This window comes from Balaenoptera musculus, chromosome X (genome assembly GCF_009873245.2).
Source record: "Balaenoptera musculus isolate JJ_BM4_2016_0621 chromosome X, mBalMus1.pri.v3, whole genome shotgun sequence".
Classification (NCBI taxonomy): Eukaryota; Metazoa; Chordata; class Mammalia; order Artiodactyla; family Balaenopteridae; genus Balaenoptera; species Balaenoptera musculus.
In genome coordinates, this window is record NC_045806.1 from 81,910,541 (window position 1) to 81,923,015 (window position 12,475).

Here is a 12,475-nt window from a genome sequence, read left to right on the forward strand (position 1 = left end):
CATTTTGAATATAATTCATGCACTAAATTGTACATTTAAAAATGATTAAAATGGAATATTTTATGTTATATATTTTATCAAAAATAGTCAATTTACAAATTAAGGAGTGATTTTTAATTGCTATTGCTATTTAAATATTGCTAATTATTTTATTTTTAAATTAATAAACTATTTTTGAGCAGTTTTAAGTTTACAGAAAAATTCAGCAAAAGGTCCAGAGAGTTCTCATATACCCCTCAACCTCCCCAGTTTCCAATATTTATTAACATCTTGCATTAGCATAGTGCATTTCTTACAATTGATGAGCCAATATTGACACAACTTTTATTAACTAAAACCTATAGTTTACATTAGGGTTCACATCTCTGTGTTGTACATTTTATGAGTTTTGACAAATGTATAATGACATTTATCCATCATTATAGTATCATACAGAATAGTTTCACTGCCCTATACAACCCCTGTGCTCCACTTATTCATCCTTCCCTCCCTCCCCTAGAACCCCTGGCAAGCACTGATCTTTTTACTGTCTCCATAGTTTTGCCTTTCCCAGATTGTCAGGCATAGGAATGGACCACCATGGAAATGAATCTTCTAGGCCCAGTCAAGCCTTTACATGACTGCAGACACAGTGACATCTTGACTACAACCTCATGAGAGACCTTGAGCCGAAAAGACCCAGTTAAGGCACTTCCTGAGTCCTACTCACATAACTATATGTGTTATTATTTTAAGCTGCTAAATTTTATTATTGTGGTGTAAATTTTTGGTGGAATTTGTTATGCAGCTGTAGATTACTACACCTTAGTGTACTTTTAGCTTTGTTCCTGTCTTTTCTTGAACTTGTCCTATTCTAATATTTGAGTCTATAGACTGTCCTGTCTAGAAAATTGAGCATTCTTAATATCTTGGATTTTAGTTGATTCTTACTCATTTGTAGTCACTAAGTTCTAGCACCAATCATTCACGGTCCTCTCAAACTCTGAGTCAATATAGAACAAAGCAAGGAAGTAGAACTGAGTGGTTTTTTTTTCTACTAGTGAGTAGGCTCTTCCACTCTGTTTGGTGTATTTTATGACTTGGATGAAATCTTCAGCCTCCTCTCTAACTCTTGTCATGTTTACATGAGTCAAATCCTTAGGAATTGGTATCTATCTTAGCTAGTGAACTGTAACAGAGCTAGAATTCTGGCTTGAACCCAATTTGCTTTGTTGGATCCCAACACCCTAAACCTGGATTTGAATCCCAGCTCTCCCACCCATTGGTATATGATCTAAATAAGTGATTTAATTTCACTGAACTGGTTTGTCAAGTCTGAAATATGGATAGGTCTTAACTTATAGAGTTGTGAGGAGAAAATATCATGCAGGTTAAGTTCTTAGCCCAATGTATGGTCTACAAAGGGCACTCACCCTTTTCCTTCTTTGTAGTGTACCTCCCTAGAGAATGAATATATCTTTGTGCCATTCAAATCTATAATATACCTACCTGTTTGACTCTAAATTTTGCACTGCCAAAAAAACTGAAGCTAATGACCCTTCCTGCAGACTAAACCTCCTTGAATACTAATTGCAATCTTTTAAAGTCTGAATTCAGCACTCCCCTTTGAATGTTATGATCTTAAATGAATAGTGTACCCTCCATGAAAGATAGTTACCCAAATTCTAGTCTCCTCCACATTTGTCACCGACCATCCCTAGAGTTCCCAAAATGTGGTCAATTCTTTCTGTGTTGTAACAGCCTGAGGATTTAATGAGTGTGAATTTTAAAAAGAAACATTATTTTTCTGCTGTTATTACACAGGTGGTTTTGTCTGACCAGAATCCTTTCCTTCAGGAAATAGCCCATTCTCCACTCCACATAATTCTGATAGGACTGTCACTAACAGAACTCTGCTCCCCTGACCATAGGATAAGTATGTGACCCAAGGTAGACTTATCAGACTTTCCTTCTTGAGAATTTGGTTTTTGATTGGTGATACATAAAAACTAAGGCAATAAATCCATCCGATAAATCTCTTTTTCTTTCTTGGTGTAGTCAGAGTTATTTTTTAAAGCTTTCAAAATTTATTTTTGAAAGTCTGCTAATTGGTGTACCTATGAAAAGCATTAACAATTGTAAAAAACCTTGGAAAATGTTGATTAGTAAAACTAAAATATTGAAAATCACTTATTTTCCCACTATTTTAGGGAGATCTATTGTTAACATTTTGTGCTGCAGTGTGTACTGCTTTATTTCACTTAATATTATGTCATAAGGATTTTCTATGACATTTCTCTTCATAAATATGATGTTAAAGGTTGCTTATTTTCCATCATATGGATATGCCATAATTCACTTAGTTTTCTCATTATCATTGAATATTAGGTTGTTTCCAGTTTTTTGTTATTATAAACAATGCTGCAATGCAATCTCCACATGTAAAGTTTTGTTTTCATTGTGAATTACCTTTTTGTAGAGTGATGATTGAGCCCAACCCCATCTATAACTCCTTTATTTTTAGTTGCTTTCCATCTACAAGTGGTCATGTAACCCACTGCTGAACAGTGAAATGAAGCAGAAAATGCTGGGTGAGACTTTTATGAAAGATTTTTTGAAGAGTCAGAGTTTTGCTGGCATAAACCTTCTTTCCCAAAACAAATGATGATGAGGATGATGATAGTGATGGAAGTGTGAAGGTCTTCCTTCTGCTACTTTCACTGTGCTGCAAGTACTCTCATGATGCTATCTTCTGCATGAATTCTTCCAGCTACCTTCTTCTCACTCCCTGAATAAGTCATAGGCTATCCAGTCTTCTTCCAAAAGTCCCTGACCTCACCTCTATGTTACAGTCAATGATTCTACTAGCTACATCTTACCTTCCTGCTATCCACAACAGGGGTCGCCTACTTTGCATTCTCAATGTCCTGATTCTGGCCTGCACCATAAAGGAAGGAAAGGTTAAAATGTGAAAAGAATCAGTGTAGCTTATTGGTTCACAGCATACTCTATGGGGCAGGATGGGTTTTTATCTTTAGCTCTGTCATCGGCAATTTTCTTAATCTCTCTGTTCTTCAGTTTCCTCATCTGAAAAATGGGGAAAATAAATAGTAGTCACCTCACAGGGTGGTTATGAGGATTAAACAAATGAATATTAGTAAAGCACAGATATTAAGTGCTATATAAATGTGAAATCTCATATCTCATTCTCTTGATCAACCACACTCATGTAAAAAAATAAGTAATAAATAATAAAAATTTTAATAAGCAATAGCACCACTGTGTTAAGGTCTAGTGTTTTCCATTAACTACTTGAAATATCTTGTAGTCATTCATTAACAAACATTTATTGGTTCATGTTTGCCATGTGTAAGACAGGGAAAATTCAAAAAACGATGATAAATAGTATTTAGCTTTAATAGCTTCTGCCCAGATACTTGGAAGAATGTCAGACTTTAATAGTAAGACTCATATTCATTAAGATCACAAATCTTCCCAGTGAACGTATATACCTGGCTTTATTAATAATTACTAAAATTACCTAACTACAAAACAAAACAAAAAGTTTCTCATCAGTGATGAATAGCACTTAAAATATTTATATGCTACAATTATTTGACCTGTAGAATAGAGCAAATATGGACAGTTTAAAATTGTCTCCTATGTTTAAAATGGTCTTTGTTCATGCTGAGGAAATACATATTTAAAATAATCAATATACTTTCAGAAGTTCAAACATAAATATTCAAATAAAGAGGCCAAGAATAAAAATATAAGCATGTCACCAGCTGTATGTTCTTTGTGAAGCTTCTCAGACTTAAACAAAATATTAAAAAAACTTCCCCAAATCACAATTTTAAGATAAAGCAGTTTGGAATAATCTGAGCCCAATTGATCTCTCTCCTCTTTCACTTCAAACACAGAGTCACAAGATAACTGCATCCTGAAATCATCTTTCACCAAACTGACACATTTAATGGATCACATGTTCTGAGTCTAAAAGACTTATATTGCCTTATGTTTTCTTTGGGATTTGGAAAACAAATGTACATGTAACTAGATACACTTACCTTTCATTTTCAGGGCATAACAGGTCAATTGCCAACATTTCTTGCAGGAAGAAATTGATAAGTTCACAAACCTTTTAAGACTATCTTTAAAAAAAATATTCCCCCTCTTTTCCACATTTATTTTGTTGGCTTTGTTCCTGCTTCTCACTTGCTTGCAGATTTTCCAAGTACCAAATTAACATGTGAAACCTCACTGGTTAACTGAAAATCTGTAAAGCCACAAAACTGAAGAAATGTCCCTTGACAATAATAAATCCTTAAAAATTCAGCAATACCACATGCTTTTCCCATTCACCTTGCTGATAGCAAAGAATATTTGTGAAAGACTTCATAGACTGTGAAAGCTTTAACACGTTAATCCCATTCAATACATATAGCATTTCAGTAATAGTCAACTGTTTCCAGGCACATTTTCTTTCTTTCCTTCTTTTTTTTTTTAAAGTTAGCTCTTTTTTTTTAATTTAGTTTTTTATTATTTATTTTTATTTATTTATTTTTGGCTGTGTTACGTCTTCGTTGCTGTGCACAGGCTTCCTCTAGTTGCGGCAAGCGGGGGCTACTCTTCGTTGTGGTGCGCATGCTTCTCATGGTGGTGGCTTCTCTTGTTGCAGAGCATGGGCTTTAGGCACATGGACTTCAGTAGTTGTGGTACAAGGGCTCAGTAGTTGTGGCTCATGGGCTCTAGAGTGCAGGCTCAGTAGTTGTGGAGCACGGGCTTAGTTGCTCCGTGGCATGTGGGATTTTCCTGGACCAGGGATTGAACCCGTGTCCCCTGCATTGACAGGTGGACTCTTAAACACTGCACCACCAGGGAAGTCCTCAGGCACACTTTCTAAAATCACAACAAAAACCCTTTGGAAAAGTTTATTTAGTGTCTTACGCTTTTTATTCTAAAAAGATGGTAACTAGTAAAAACAAACAAAAAACATCACTGTCAAAATGACATTTCATATAAGCCCTTAATGTATATCTCCTCTTCAGAAAAGACAGTATAATTACAATAAAAATGGAATCATATTAATAAACTTCTGAAGAGTCTGAGTAACAATGAAAAGTTAAGTTTTAATAATAATAGGAATTAGCTGGTTTAAGCACTTTCTAGTACAAATGCATTTGGATTAGCAGCAAAGTATTTGACTCTTCAAAAAATTCAATATTATCACTTTCAGAAATTTTTAAAAAATTAAGCAGGTTTTTGTAAGAAGGAAGCTTATACCTTTCTTATTTACTTTTAAATTAATCTGTGGTAGATGAATAAACAGAAAGGACCCAATAATTTTATTTTCAGATGTCAGTCATGAGAGAGTAAGAGTTTAGAGGTTCTAAAAGCCAGATGCCAAAACACAGTCATTTCCGCAGCAGGATTACTAAAAATGCCAATAATTCTCAGATTATCTCTGCACTAGTTATATGCATTACATGTTCTAGACCAGTGGATCTCAAAGCTTAGGCCCTGGACCAACAGCGCAGGCATCACTTGGGAACTTAAAAATGCAAATTCTCAGAGCCAAGATGGTGGCCGAGTTGGAGTACGAGTCTGTTCTGTGTGTGAAGCCCGATGTCAGCGTCTACCTGATTCTGCCCCGGGCCTCCAACCGCGGTTACAGGGCATCTGACTGGAAACTAGATCAATCTGATTGGACTGGTTGCCTCTGAATCACTTCAAAAGGGAAGATTGCTTATATCAAATTCGAGGATAAAGTTTCAGGGGAGCTCTTTGCTCAGGCACCAGTAGAACAATATCCTGGTATTGCTGTGGAGACAGTGACAGATTCCAGCTGCTACTTTGTAATCCGGATCCAGGATGGTACTGGGCATAGTGCTTTCATTGGCATTGGCTCCTCAGATCGGGATGATGCCTTCGACTTTAATGTCTCTTTGCAAGATCACTTCAAGTGGGTAAAGCAGGAATCTGAGATTTCCAAAGAATCTCAGGAAATGGATAATCGTCCCAAGTTGGATCTGGGCTTCAAGGAAGGGCAGACCATCAAGTTGAGGGTGCTTCTAAGTCCAAGACTACAGGGGCTGGGGGCCTAAGCTTACTTCCACCCCCGCCTGGAGGCAGAGTCACAATTCCTCCACCGTCCTCCTCAGTTGCCATCGGCAATCATGTCCATCCACCGCCCATACCAAAATCCAATCATGGAAGTAGTGATGCAGATATCCTTTTAGATTTGGATTCTCCTGCTCCTGTAATGACACCAGCACCAGCTCCAGCTCCAGTTTCTGCAAGCAATGACTTGTGGGGAGACTTTAGCACTGCATCCAGCTCTGTTCCAAACTAGGCACCACAGCCATCCAACTGGGTCCAGTTCTGAAGAGCACTGGCAGGACGTTAAGGACAGACTTGAAGAATCAAAATGACCTTGAGGGCACCAATCTGTGAGGGTAGCTCGGAACTCCTTCCCTCCCCAGAACCAAAATTATTGAGCAGTTGTTTTCATAGCTTCTCCATTGCATTCAGGCTGGTTGTGTCACTCCCCAGTGTTGTTCCTTGCTGTACAGCCAAGAAAGTATCTCTTATCTCCTGTTCACTATCAGGGCAGGGGAATAGTGGGTCTTATGATACTTGTGGCTGACTATGCAGGGCTCTAAAGGCCAGGGTCTCTTTGGTGGGGAAATAACCTCTAACATCTGTAAAATTTTCTCCATCTTTAAATTCTTTAACTTATTTCAGAATCATCTCATGACCCTTGTGTGCCTCTCTGTGAAACCCTGTTTAGCAATTTCAGGGGAGACAAAAACCTCAGAACTTCTTTTTTCCATTAACTGAAGACTCTAAAAATGGACAGACTGATCTCAGTGTTTACAGATTCAGAATTTTGATAGGGGTGGGTGTGAAGAAAGACCTGTTTCCTGGGTCTCTGCTGTATATCCTCCCTCTGGCTTGTCTTATTCAGTGAACATCCAGTGCTGGGTGCAGCCCTCTTAACTTCTAGTGCATTTACATGTCTCTTCCTGTGAAAAGAGCATTGTGTTGGTGGCACCCCACTCTTCTTTTGTCTGTTGAATAGTGCAGCATCTCTGATCAGTGGGTGTCTCTTGGATGTTTTCCTAGTTATATTCTAGAGAAGCAGTTACTTTCTTGCAGCTCCAACTAGTTGCTGCATTTGAAGCACAGCGTTATTTGTCCTAAAGTTAAAGGGTTTAGAGTTTTATTTTAATTTTTTTTAAAATTTTATATTGGAATATAGTTGATTAACAATGATGTGTTAGATACAGGTGCATTTTTTTAAATTAATTAATTAATTAATTAATTTTTTGGGCTGTGTTGGGTCTTCATTTCTGTGCAAGGGCTTTCTCCAGTTGCGGCAAGCGGGGGCCACTCTTCATCGTGGTGTGCAGGCCTCTCACAATCGTGGCCTCTCTTGTTGCGGAGCACAGGCTCCAGACGTGCAGGCTCAGTAGTTGTGGCTCATGGGCCTAGTTGCTCCGCGGCATGTGGGATCTTCCCAGACCAGGGCTCGAACCAGTGTCCCCTGCATTAGCAGGCAGATTCTCAACCACTGCGCCACCAGGGAAGCCCAGGTTTAGAGTTTTTAACCTAATTTGTAGAGCAGAGAGGTTGAAAGCACTTAACTCTTGTTCAGTACCCACATTGCCTTGTTACCTGGGTATCTGGCTCCTTTTCATAAACATTTATTTTTTCAATCCAGCTCTTCAACAGAAAGCTGCTATTACATGTACCATCATTTATGAAGCAATTTGGAGAGCCATGGCTTTAGCTGTGATAGGTTTTGCCCAAATGATGGCTGCGATACCCATCACCAGGAGTATGTCAGAAGCAAGTTGCTCCCCCACCACTTTTCCTCCCTCTGCCCACCATTCCTTTTACAATGCTGTGAAGGGGTCCTGCTCTTAGGTGAACTGGCACCAGCTATTTTATCTGTTAAGGGGTAATTTTGAGAGTGAAACGGGAAGATCTCACTTCTTCCCTTAGCACCTATTTGGATGTGTACCCTTTGGCTGAAGGGAGTCCCTATATTTAGTTTCAAAATAGATTCTCTCTCTTGGATTTCCTTCTTGACTCTTTTTCACTTTGGGTCCTTTTTTTTTTTTTTTTTTTCATTGCTTCCCGTTCCAGGCAGCTCTATTCTTACAGAGACATGGCAGGACATTTAAAAATTCCAATAGAAAACACTAAAAGGAAAGCCTATAGAATACTAGTGACTAACTACTGGGAACCTATTTTCTCAATCTTCCTCTGTGTTGTGTTTTTTGTATTCTCAAGATGATAATATATTATGTATTTGAATTCCTGAAAAATTGAAAATGAAGTTTCAGATATATGTATATACAGCGTATGTATGCTGTATTGGTGCAATAATGGTAATTAAAAAATATGGAAAAAAAAAAGCAATGCAAATTCTCAGGTCCCACCTCAGCAGTACTGAGTCAGAAACTGTGTGTTGGGCTCAGAAATCTGTGATTTTAACACACCTTCCAAGTAATTCTGATGCACCCTAAAGTTTGATAATTGTTCTAGAATGTTATATTTAATTTTAAGCAGTTGTAAACTTAATTCATCATGGAATGAGCATTTTATAAATGTTGTACTCTATGTATTCTAAGGACACTACAGTAGCTTTATTAATGAGGTGGAAAGAAAAATAAAAACTTCAGCTTTAAATGCAACATAATGTAGGAAGTTAATTATGCCCTCCCTCTTTACCAATCTGATTCATTCTCCCTCTCTTTACTCCTGCCTGTAAGCAGGAGATTATATCCCTCCTCCCATTAAAGTCCTCTAATGGCTGTCTATCTCACTCAAAGTAAAAGCCAATGTCCTTATAATGGTTATAATGGTTTACAAGGCACTGAAGACTATGCTACCGTTTCCTCATTATTTCTTTGATCTCATCTCCTTCTGTACCTGGCCTCATTCCCTCAATTTCAGCCATACTAACCTTCTTAGATCTCCTTACATTTGCCATGCATACATACACTCATCTCAGAGACTATGCATTTACTGTTCTCTCTGCCATCAACACTCTCCCTTCATATTTGATTTTATGGGGGTTTTTTTACCTCTTTAGGTTTTTGCTCAAATGTTACTGTCTCGATGAGGCCTTCTCTGGCTACCCTATCTAAAATTACGATGTCCTCTACATCCTCTTTTCCCACTTTCCTGTTATATTTTCCTCCTTGACACTTATCTTTATTCTTGGAATATTTTCTGACTGGTTACCTCTTTATTGGAAGTCTCTCCTCACTAGAATGCAGATTTGTGGAAGCCATTATTTCTATCTGTTTTATTCACTGCTGATTTCCAAGTGGCTAACACGGTGCCTGACACATAGTTGGTACTCAATAAATTCTCGGAAAAAGAAGGAAGACTGGAATGAGAACTTTATAGTGGTCCTGTAATTGATCAAAGTTACTTTCCACTTGGGCCAGGTATAGCTTCCAGATAATATTAAAATTCTCTTTTTGCCTAAATATCTCAAATACTTGGTAATAGTTTTTCTTTATTCCTTATCTATCAAGTAATTTCCTTCTAATCTCCCTATGATCTTGAATTTCATCCTTAAATCAGCTGAAACTGAATGTCGTCTTGTCTAATAGTAAGATCATGATCAATGCTTTCTTTTTGTTTGCTTGTTCTCAGGATAAGTTTGTCCATCCTTTTGTTTTCAATCAGTCTCAATCATTTTGTTTGATATCTATTTCTTATATATAAATTGAGTTTATTTTTTGGATAAAATCAGAAATCATTTCTCTTTTAATTTGTAAATTTAATGAATTTACATTTAGAGATTTAACAGATATGAATGTCATAGCATTTTGTATCTTTTTCTGTTTTTTTAAAATAAAATCTTCCACAATGTGGTTTGCTTGCTTTGCTTTACTTTTTTATAGATCCTTTGAGACTTATTTTGAGACTTTTATAGATCCTTTGAGGCTTATTTTTGTTGAAGTAATTATATTTGTAATGACTGTACATAATACCTTGGTACTGTATTCCTTTAAACTGTATTTGTTAGTTTCCTACTGGAAGCAATGATAAAATTAGCACATCTCCCCTCATCATTTCCTCCTCATCCTCTCACCAATCAATAAAAGACTATCAAAAATGACCAGTAACATTTGATAAATTGTCAAATATAACATTAATAAATGACAAAATAGTTAAAATAATACTCACTGTTTAGGTTTTAGAGTAGATTATAAAGAACTGAAAAGAAAAAATAGTGACTGAGATGATATTGCCTAGAGAGATAAGGAGATTTTAGAGACAGGATAAAATGAGAAAGTCTAAGATAATTAACTATGCCAGGAGAATATAATATAGAGAATAGAGAAGAACTTTATTTAAAGAGATAATAGATGAAAATATTCCAGAACTGATTAAAAAAGAAACAAACAAACAAGTGCATTGATACAAGATTTAACAGTTATCAAGCGTGATTTAAAACACACACACACACACACACACACACACACACAAAACACTTTTAGGGATATTGTAGTGCACCTGCAAGACAACAAAGGCAAAAAGATTTTACAAAAATCCAGAGGAAGAACAGTCACCTACAAAGGAATTACAATTAGAATAACTGCAGACTTCTTAAGTAGAATAATGAAATCCAGGAGAGTAGAATAATATCTTAAAACTGCTGAGAGAAAATCACTGTCTACCTACAATTGTGTATCCAGAAAACCATTTCTCAATAATAAAGGTGGAAAGAAATCATTTTGAAATAACCAAAAGTGAGCGAGTTCATCACCAACAGATTATTAACAAAGAACTTCTAAAAGGGGTCTTTAGGCAGAGGGAAAATAACCACAGAAGTAATGTCTTAGAGGAAAAAGTGAATGGAGGGCACAGAAAATAGTGATTTGTAGGTATAAAAACAGATATCCTTATGAAATAATTACAAAAATTATACTCAGTGTGTGAGTTTAAAAAAAGAGAACTAAAATAATGAAAAACAATACTGTGGAAGTCAGAAGGGGGTGATCAGGACTAAAGTGTTCTAACGTCCTTGAAACTTTGATATTAGTTTATTGTATTCTTTTCAAAGTTCATCAAGAGAAAGGGAAAGTATAAAGATTGTAGAAACAAGTTCAAGTTTGAATATATCAGTAAGTCACAGTAAATATTACTGAATTAAACTCATCCATTAAAAGACTAAGAATGTCATACTGGATAAAAAAAAATCCAAATACTTTTTTCAAGAGATATGTCTAATACTTAAAAACATGGAAAATTTAAAAGGAAAAGGATTGAAAAATATATACCAGACAGATACTAACTATATACTAACAGATATTTTAAAATGTTGACACAGCTATGTTAATAACAGACAAAAGATACCATAAGATAAAATATTGTTAGGGGTAAAGAGGGTCACTACATGATGATAAAGGGATTATGTGTGTGCATCTAATAACATAGCTTCAAGATTTATAGAGCAAAAAAGGATAGAACTTCATGAGAAATATACAAATCAATCATTATAGTTGTAAGATTTCAACAGACTTCTCTCAATTGATATGTTAAGCAGACAGAGTTTAATAAAAATTTTAGAATATTTGGATTACAAAATTAATATATTTTACTTAATGGATACATACTGTTAAGTGCAGGATTTTATATATATATATATCTATGTATATATTTCTAATTACAGAACATATAATTATATAATCTTAATTACATATTATATCCTGCACTTGACATTTAGAGGGTGTGCCTTTTCTTTTTAAGAACACGTTCATGAAAACTGAATACACATTAAACATAAAGAAGCTATCAAAAATTTCAGAGAATAGGTATGCGGAGTGCTTTCTGATGATAATGCAATTAAATTGGATTATCAGTAAGAAAAGGACACTGATACTTTCAGAAATTAAAAACACATTTCTAAATCAGTCATAGAACAAATAAGAAGTTATAATGGAAATTTGAAAATGCTGAGTAATAAATGACAATAAAATTAGTACAATCCAAACTTCTGAATATAGCAAAGATGGTAGCTCATTTTTCCAGTTTTTCAAGCTACACTTTTCAAGGCCTTCTTCGTGTTTATTCCTGCCTTTATGCCTTTGCTAGTGCTAATTGCTTCCCATCCACCTTGAGAAGATTATCTTTTTTCTATTCAAGTTTTCGAAAGTTCACCTCCAATTTCACCTCATTGTGAAGCCTTAGCCTCTGCTTGTTTGCTAATTGTTTGCCATATTCATTTTGCATTCCAAACTAGATGGTAAGGTTTTTGAGGGGGCAAAGACCTTGCATTTTCTTATAGCACAATGCAAAGCACCACCCACTCCCAGCTCCATGCCTATTTGTGTTCAAAAAAAGCTTTTTGAATGATTTATAAAATAATTTATAACCTTGCAATGAACTGTCATCTCAGTATGGTTTAGAACAGTATAGCATGGAATTATATTGATGCAATAGTTCACTGGCTTTCTATTTTGCT

The 12,475-nt window shown here is 35.8% G+C and overlaps 1 pseudogene; it reads left to right on the plus strand.

The window, feature by feature from the left end:
* Nucleotides 1-5,561: 5,561 nt before the first annotated feature.
* LOC118888950 lies at nucleotides 5,562-6,426 on the plus strand (annotated as a pseudogene).
* The last annotated feature ends 6,049 nt before the right edge of the window (nucleotides 6,427-12,475 follow it).